This window comes from Struthio camelus, chromosome 2, assembly GCF_040807025.1.
Source record: "Struthio camelus isolate bStrCam1 chromosome 2, bStrCam1.hap1, whole genome shotgun sequence".
Lineage (NCBI taxonomy): Eukaryota > Metazoa > Chordata > Aves > Struthioniformes > Struthionidae > Struthio > Struthio camelus.
The window spans coordinates 40,906,100-40,915,509 of record NC_090943.1 but is presented as its reverse complement, the minus strand read 5'-3'; positions in this window follow the sequence as shown (position 1 = coordinate 40,915,509).

The following is a 9,410-nucleotide window of genomic DNA, read 5'->3' as shown; positions in this document are numbered from 1 at the left end:
TATATATATATATGTATATATATATGTATAGGCTATAACACAGCTTTGCAAGTACGGGCAGTCCTGGTGCTCGACAACTCCTGTCGGGGGGCATGAGCATTACATGAGCTGTTATTCTGGTTAGCAGAAATATTTAGGGAATGTGGGTTCAAGTTTAACAAAAAGTTAAAGACAATGGTTTCAATGAGTTTTGGTTAGGTTTAGGTTTTATTCGATTTCCCTTTTGCAGTCCCACCAGTGAAGCAGAAAGAGGGCTTTCTGACCCTGGGTATTAGCAAACAGCACCACTCTGGCAGCATGTCCTCTGAGGGGAGAGTTGAATCTGAGGCCTGAGGAGGGTGTTTGTACGTTGTCATGGCTTCACATGCCAGGAGAGCTCTGGCGCTCTGCAGTCTGTGTGCTCCACGTTCCCCGGATCGCTTTGACGCTGCCAGCCCTTGTCATGGCTTCAAAACAGGGTAAGCCCTTGGCTCTTCCATTAGCTTTATTAAACAACATTAATTTGAGACCAGCATTTAACCCTTCATAGCCAGCCTCAGGCCTGTGGCACAAAGGGCAGCCAGACAAGTGAGCCTTTCAACAGCAAACAAGATTATCCTCATCTCTGTGGAACGAGGTATGCAGTGGGAGAGCCATGACTGAGCAAAAGTCTTGCTCAGCAATGCAGCACATCTCGGTTCCTGAGCTGTTTTTTTGGAAAGATTCAATGTCCCTGACATCAGCAGTTTTCAGATTGCCTGAGAAACTGTATTTCCTTGGCCTTGCTGTCAACCTTTTTAAGGAACCTGGGGTCTTTTAGGTCCCTTGCAGATGCTCCTGCAGAGAAGCTAATCCCTTGCTGGGGGAGGTCCCTCTGGTTTCAGCCTCAGTACCAAGCCTCTGGTAACAGACCACTACTTTTTAGCAATATCTTTGTTAATTCCTGTTGTTCTCAAGTACATGGAAGCAGTAATTTAATTAATTGTCCTTTAGCTTTTAACCATCAGTTCAAGCACCTTTGATTAGTAGAGATGTTGACTCCCGTTTAGCAGAATTAAATCCAAAGGTGATGCACTTGCTTTTATTAGGTACTTTACAGAGACCTTTTGGAAGTAGTCTGCAGACCTCCAGAGTCCGTTGAACTCAAGTTCAAAGCAACTGCATTTATCATGATACAGAAAAGTATGGGGACTGGGACCTAAGACATGAATATGTAAATATTATATTCTCATATTCCCTATATAGCTAGAAAATTTTTGTGCAAGCTGGTCTTGACTGGAGAAAGTGATTTTAAGTCTGAAGTTTATTTACAACTGAGGGGTATTAACGTGTTCAGACTAATGAGTGGTGCTCCACTTTTGTGCAAGGTGCTGCATATTGTACTTCTGTCACTTGTCAGCCTTATCAGATTTGGACTGAGTTGTAAGCTGTAGCTCATGAGCTGGGAACCTACTTCCAACTGAATGAAGCCTATTTAAAAAAAAAATCCTCAGTCTCTTTGTTATTGTGAACTCTGAAAATAAAAGTTCACTTTTGAACTCCAACTGGAACACTCTGATGCTCCACATTAAAGTCCCATCCAGAAAAAAATGTTAGCAGAAGCTCCAATGAGCATAAATTTAAATGTAGCACCTATTTCCCTGATTTTGAAGAAAATGAATGTTGTTTTGGTTCAGATTAAAGGAATTCTTCCTTTGACACTCATACTGCATATTTTGTGAGCTGGAAACACAAGTGAGGAACAGAGGCTCCAGTGTAGATGAAATAAATGGTAAAAAATATTGAGAAGGAAAAGGTTGTGCTGTTGAAAAACAGTAAGTCTGACGTTTATTGACGTCTAGATGCTATTTATGAAGAGATGTAATGATGGCTGATGAGAGACTGGAAGGAAAAGAAACTAGTAAGGCATTGAATTTCTCATGTCCGTCTTCGTGTGGACTGAAGCAGCACTTGACTGAACTGATGCTTTTTACAATATTTGAAGCAGAGACAGCACGACTGTAAAAATGCATAATAATGAAAAAGGTGACTCTGAGATGCTTGCCCACTTTTAAACTGAGATGGAATATATTACTTAGCAAAACAATATACGGTCTGTAGATTGCAGTCTGTTTCATGGGAAGAAAGCACCCACTCCTTTTAAAGGCTTCTTGGGACTCAGGGCTCTATTCCAACTTGTGAGTCAATGTTTTGTTTTGTTTTCTACTTGCTGAAAAAAGCTTTTTTTTTTTTTTTAACAAAAAACCAAACTATTTGGATACTAAGATGTGAGGTCAGTATAAGCAGAGCTATTCTTAATATTCCTCCTAACCAAAGCTCAGGAGTAAGGTAAGATGCCAGCAGAGTATGCACATCAACACTTCAGTCCAAAAAGCAGAAGAGAGGAAAGCTTGGCAAGACCAAATCATTATGGAGCATCTCATGTCAGCTACTGTCTGCTTCTTTACAAAATAAAGTCCGAAAACCTTTCATCCTCTAGAATTGTTGACCTTTTTGCTAACCAGGTAGTCACATTCTAAACACTATAGGAGAAGAAGACATCACAAAGGGCGGGGTCTAATGAGGTGTAATTCTGCGTATCTACGTAGTGACAAAAGGAGAGTTTTTAAAGCTGGACTTTGGAAAAATATTTAACTTGCCTTTTACTCCAAGCCCCTCAACCAGCAAAACTATGTGAACATATAATTCTTCTGTCTAACAGTTCTGAAAGCAATCTATTTCAAGCATGTTAACTAATATGTTTTTATGCTGGTCACCTCCTCTTGTTATTTGGAAATACCTTCAGTTGATGAGTGGAGCTCTGGCCCTATCAAAATCAATGACAAACTCCATGCGTTTCAGAAGGGCCGGGATTTTACTCTGTATACTTTTGCAACGCAGCTTAGACTGTGAGGCTGCCCTTAATAGGGCTGGCATTCCTTGAATCAGCCATACATATTTTATTTTTCATTCTTGCCAAGGAATCATAACCAGTTCAAAATAAAAAAGCAATGTGCATAAAGAACATTGTAGGAAAAAACATGAGTCGTAAAAGCAAAATCTGAAAGCTTGCCATAGCTTAGACTGTAGCTTAGACCAGTGGTTTTTAACAGTTTCCTTTCCCAAACCACTTCTGTGATGCGTACTGAAGGTGAAGTAGGTTCCTTTTTGCATCTAGCACAGTGAACAGAATACAGCAGTGGTAACCTTGACATTGTCTACAAATTCAAGGTTGCAAAGTGCTGTTTTGGTAGACAAAAGCTGAAGAAATGGAAAGTGTTTTTCCAGCTTAGAACAAAATGTCTTTCTTCTATGTAACATGATTCATTGGTTCTGCTTCTGAAAAATGCATGTTTGCGCCAAAAATGATGATTTAAAGGGCAGCTCTGAAGAGAATCATCACTTTCTAGATGCATGCCTACAAGCAACAACTTTGCTTACAAAATATGGTTGCCAATTTAGTTTCTATTATGAGCAGGTTTAGTTATGGCTTATTGCTGAGAAAGAAGTATTTCATTCAGCAGGTTTTCACTTGATAAACTATGGCATTATACAGGAGATGGAGGAAAGGAATTGTTCCTTCTGAGAGATGTTTTAACTCTGCGGGTTTGTTTTGTTCTAAGCAGAGCAATCTTTTCCCCTTTCCTGCATTTTCTCTTCCTGGATTTAAGTAGACCACACTGATCACAGGTGAATAGTCCTGTTCTTGTCTTTTGCAGTTTCCTTTCTCTTCCTAGTCACAGTCCTTACAGGACAGGAATAAAACGCTTATCAAACAGAATGAGGTACCACAGAGGCAAAAATAGCAACATCACTTCCTAACGCGTGATACACAATCATTTGGCTATTGCGTACCCTCTCCCATTTCTCTCTCCTTTTGGATTTAAGACATATCATTGTTACGCAGATAATTTATATTGACCATTTCACTACAGAGTGGGTGTAGCTTGTTTGTTTGTATCCAGAGTGTGATTCATGTGGTGCTTTATGAGGTTTTGGTATGTGGCTTGTGCATACAGCCCCATGAATTATGTCCCTGTAGGAATGCTGTCTATTATTAGCTCTGCACAGTAGACAGTGCGACTCTCTGGGAGGCTGCTGTGATAAAGAGCTTTATCATAGAAAGGTCATGCACTATTTCTATTACCTTTGCTGATGTAATTGAGAAAAGGTTATAGCCTAATAAACTGAGGATGAGGCTGGAGCTGGGATGACTTAATCCTGCCCCTGAGAGTAATTCCTCCGATAGCCTTGCAAAGATTCACAGGACCAGACCCATTAAAGTGTTTTGGTAGCTAATGTCCACCAAATTCAAAATAAATTAAATCAGGGAACATATAAGCGCCTGAATACTTTTGTGTATCTGGGTTTGTGTATCTGTGTCTGCTTGGTCAGTGAGCGGTATTATACTCAGTATTATGAGAGAATCAAACTATAAATGTAGGCTTTTTTTAAAGGGTATTTAGTGATAAAATGACTTGCAGTGCCCGATTTTGGTGTTAACAATTAACTCTCCTCTTGTGTTTACTGAAAACTGCCTAAAAATTCAACAACTTGACCTATTTGGAGATAGTGAAATGCAAGCATAAATCATCTGGAAACAGGCAGAAAAAGGTGGGTCTCTAGGCTCCAGGTTTGGCTTTTCTCACTCAAGCAAAGTTTCCTTTAGATCTTTTCTTTAAATGTGTATTTGTGTACATTTATTTGGGGCTTTGCTTGTCAGTTTAGAAACTCTGCAACTGAATGTTACAGAATACACATTGCTTTCACAGAAGTTTGTGGCAAGAATCCCTTGAAAAATGGTTGATAGAGCACAACCTTGTTGCCGAATAATAATGTCTGATGATTCAGAAACTGCCATCTGTTATACAGAATCTTAACTTAAGCTCTGCATATTGAAATAGGCCCTAAAATATCTGCAGTTTTCCTCTTTACATTTGGGCTAAAGCATCCACCTAGCTGGAACCTCCCGCCCTGTCCTCAACCCTCCCTCTAGAAAAATTTACTTATCACAGGATTTTATTTTTAAATCTATCATAGCATACTGACAACCATATCTACTCTCATGAATATCTCTGATTCCATTCTCTCAGCCTAAGGCTTTGGTCCAACCACAATAGCCCAATATTTCTATGATGTTTCCAAGGTGAAGAATTATGTTCTTAAAGACTCCTGAAATCATGTAGTGCCAGGGGAGTGGGAGTTGTACCACCTGTGTGGATAATACCTGGAGCTCCATATGCTTCTGCCTAAATTTGGGGCTTGTCAAGGGATTCAGTCCTTGGTGGCCATCTAGAGTCACCACAGTGGCCCCATGCACTGATGTGGTCTGAGCAAGCAGCCAGGCAGCTCTCTTCAGAGCTGCTGTTCACTTCCTTGATGTTGGCCCTCTGCTCTGTGCCTTGCTTTCTGGACACACCTCTGGAGATTGTGCATTCCCGTGAAAACACGCCACACGAACCGCACAAGATGTGAAGCATTTTGGACGCTTGCTGCTCCCTTGAGAAGGCTGGGTCACCCTCTCTTCATCAGCCTAATTGCAAACTGTTTGCGCTTCTTGTAGTCAGCATGAGGCCCAATCTCCCTTAATCTTCCCACTCTCCCTGCTGCTTGCCACTTTGCGCAGCACAGAAGTAACCCTAATCTCAGAATTAAAGAAACTTTGAAGGTGCAAAGCAGGTTATTGCATTAAACTGCGCAGTGTTTCAGTAGCACTGTTGCTCACGTTGCTCTGTTCTGAAGAAGTAGCCTTCAGAACTAGCCCCTACATACAAGTATCTTCCAGGCTGAGGTGAACCATAGACACCTACCAAATGGTCAGCGTGGTTTGACTTTCATCCCAGATTTTTCATCTTCTGGGGAGGGGAATTAGGAGGAAGAAGGAAAGAACAAAGGTTGGAAGCTCAAAATAGCATTAGACCTGAAGGGGATCTAAGCAATCTAGCTACAACACAGAGATGTGAATGGAGGGTGTGTTTATGTATGTGTTTGTAACGGTATGATATACTCAGTATTCCTTTCATATAACTAGTCGTAGATGAACGTTGGAGGAAATGACAGATATATAGTATTGATGCTTGGGCTTATTTTTATACACTGCAGATGAAGTTCAAGGAACTGAGAGAGAGGCAATTCCAAATCACAGGTCAGCCTCAGGGAAAGCCTTTCTGTTTGTTTATTCTGTAGTTGTTCCAGTAAGTATAAAGTCATCATAGTCCAGGAAAATGTCCTAATGCATTTGTGTGATATGTTACTGGCTAAGGATAGGAACGAACTGCAGTAACACACTAGTTTTAGCCAAGAGTTGACCTCGTCTAAATTTTACCACAAGATTCAAGTATCTTACCAGAAGAGTGGCTATGCATAAATCTTTTCAGTAACAGAGAAGAGTTTCTGCATCTGATGTTAAGGAGAAATAAGATCCCTATAGAGGAATAAATTCCATCTGGACATAGACTCTCTTGCGGACAAGAGCAATGTCTTCTCTAAAACAGCTTTACATGACACTATACTCAGGCATGAGTGTTTTTACTATTTGTTAAACAAAGGACACATTGTTTAATTCATTTGAACACTTCTACACATTTTGAATTAAGAGTAAGATTGAATTTGTAAAGATGATGAAGACTCATGGATTAGTTGAACATCCCTCAGAAGCTTTCATCTCTGTGTCACCAGTGAAAATTTGGATATATGATCCAGCTCTCGTTTTCTCTCCCCTATTTGCTGGTGGCTTGTATCCAGTGTGGGCACTAGTAGGGGGAAAAATGGAGGAACAAGACTAAGGTTGGAAACCAGGCCACAGAGCTGTGGAGAGCAGAGGTTTTGCTGTGGGTCCCGGGGCAACCATGGGAAAGTACTGAAACATAGGCCCAGCCTATGCTCAGAAGTTTTGCTGGCCTAGCAGTGTCAGTGAAGAGTAAGAGCCTTTTGCTGATGTGGCAATAGCACTAAACCCCAAGTGCAAATGCTAGCTAAAAATCTATTTGCTACTATAGCATAGTATATTTTGCTTGCGGACTAGATACAAACCCACATGGATAGAAGACTTTCTTGCCCACTGTTAACTGTGCCTACCCTTGGAGTAGATGCCGGTATGGCTATAGCTTTTAAACAGAAAAAGGTCATAGACCAAGCATTATTGGTATGTCCCATCTCATTTACATGAAGGGTTTATAGATTATGGATTAATTCATGGATTAATGTATGCTGAGCCAGCCCATGGATTAGTCCAAGGTCTTTGCATCAGCATTTCGTGTGAAGGAGTAGAACTATTTGTATGTAAAATATAGCACTGCCTTGGTACCAGAAGGATAAGAAGTGGCAGATACGACTTCAATATATAAAAGAGGTTTTGGGGAGCCTCTAGGAATTAGTGACCAATAATTTTGATGTCTGTAGGAGGAAAACTAGAAACTGCAGTAAAAATTAGACTAAGTGGACACATAAATAAGGTATAACGGGAAAGAGTCATCATTGCTTTTGCAGAGGATCTCATCCTCACAAATTTATTAGTTTTTTTTTACAGTAGTCACTAGCATATGAAAAAAGTTGATGCAGCCTATCTGGATTTCTAAAAGAGTTATTGACAAGCCTTTGGAGAGAAGCAAAACTACTGAATGATAAGATGGTCCTTATGAGTCTGTAACTGGTTAAAAACCAGGAGACAAAGGGTTGGCTTCCATGGCCTGAAAACAGGCACATAGTGCCGTATGGGATGCTCTGCAATATCCAAGACATCTGTATGAAGCTGACAACTGTAACCTGGGATTTAAGAGAAACATATGCTTGTCAGCACCAGGTAGGCTCTGTGCAAAATGCATTGAGATGCTTTTAATTGTACATTGAATCTCTTTCGAAGTGTAGGAATGTATTCATAGGGAAGGGGATCACTGGAGTCTCCTAGAGATCAATAGTAGCGTGAGTGCTGCCCACATGGTTCATGGGTGATCTGGAAAAGGGGGGCAGAGAATAATGAAAGTTTCAGCAGAAAAACAGCTTGCTTAAAAATGGTGGTGAAAGATCTCATTTTATAACTAAGTAGGTGATAAAATGCCTTCTGACACTTTCTGTGCATAAAAGCAAAGTAGTACACTTTGGAAAACAGCCTTAATTTTGCATATACAGTGGTAGGCTCCGAGCTAGTTATTAGTAATTACAAAAGATCTTGGAGTCATTTTGGACAGTTCTGTGAAAATGTCAGTTTAGTGCTCAGTGATGGTCAAAGAGGCAAACAGAGTTTTAGGCACTGTTAGAAAAAGGATAGAAAATAAAAAACAGGAAACATTGTTATGCCACTACGTAAGTTGGTGGTTTGCCCACTTCATGAATCCACTGTTGTCAAAAAGGATGACTAAAGCAGAAAACACACAAAGGGGACAGATGATCAACGATATAAATGGTTTCCTTGTCAAGGCATGACTAGATAGATTACAGCTCTTCAGTATGGAAAAGAAATGACTAGAAGGGAGGAATATGACAGACATCTATCAAATAAGGAGTAGCAGAGATAATAGATAGGGAACAGTTATTCACCATTTCCTCTAATTCTTCTAATATGATGCTAAGTGAAATAAAAGGTTCAAAAGAAATAGGCAGAGGAATTTTCTTCCATGGTTAATCTCTGGCAGACTTTGCCACAGAGTGCTCAGAGCGCTGTGGGGGAGAAAATTTCACCCAGGTTCAAAAAGCAGCCAGACAAGTTAATAGGAAGAAGAAAATGTCCGTGGCTGCTAGCAAACAGAGGCATACTCCTTTGGTTGAAGGAGTCCCTAAGGCACTGAGTGCTGGGAGCGTGTTCTGGCAGAGCATTGCTGTGTGCTTGGCCTGTTTGTACAGCCTGACATCTCTTGCTGGTTACTGTCTGAAAGAGGATACTGAGCTGGATGGACCTTCAGTCTGACCTAGTATAGCTATTCTTATCTTTTTAACCTGTTGCTTTTTCACTGTTAGGGAAGTGCCTACTGGGTTCAACTGCCCCTCTTTGGGCACAGGTGATAATAACTTGCTGCATCTGGACGTGAATTAAGCTGAAATCAGCAGTGTCCCAGTTTCCCATTATACACACCTGGTCGGGTTATAAAGTACTGAGTCTGTGAGCTGGTAATACAAGCAGTACAAAATATCGACACTAATTCTTAGCTAGTGAAGTCTTTTTGAATGCTGCATTTCTGCAGCAAAAGCGGCTGTCTTCACATCCCTTAGTGATCCTCAAACAACACTTTAGCTACTTGTGTTTCATCTTAGCACAAAACTGAGCTTGGCAACATGAAGTGAAGAAAAAGGAACAATATATTTCAGAGGAAAAGGAAGCAGACTTCATCTGGGACTTCTCTTAACCCAGCTGAGACAAATACTCCCTGATTACATAAAAAGAAAGGGGAGGTTGGATTAAAAACAATGCCATAGGATTTTTGTATTTTGTTGATTTTCTGCAGTGTCATAAGCCCCAT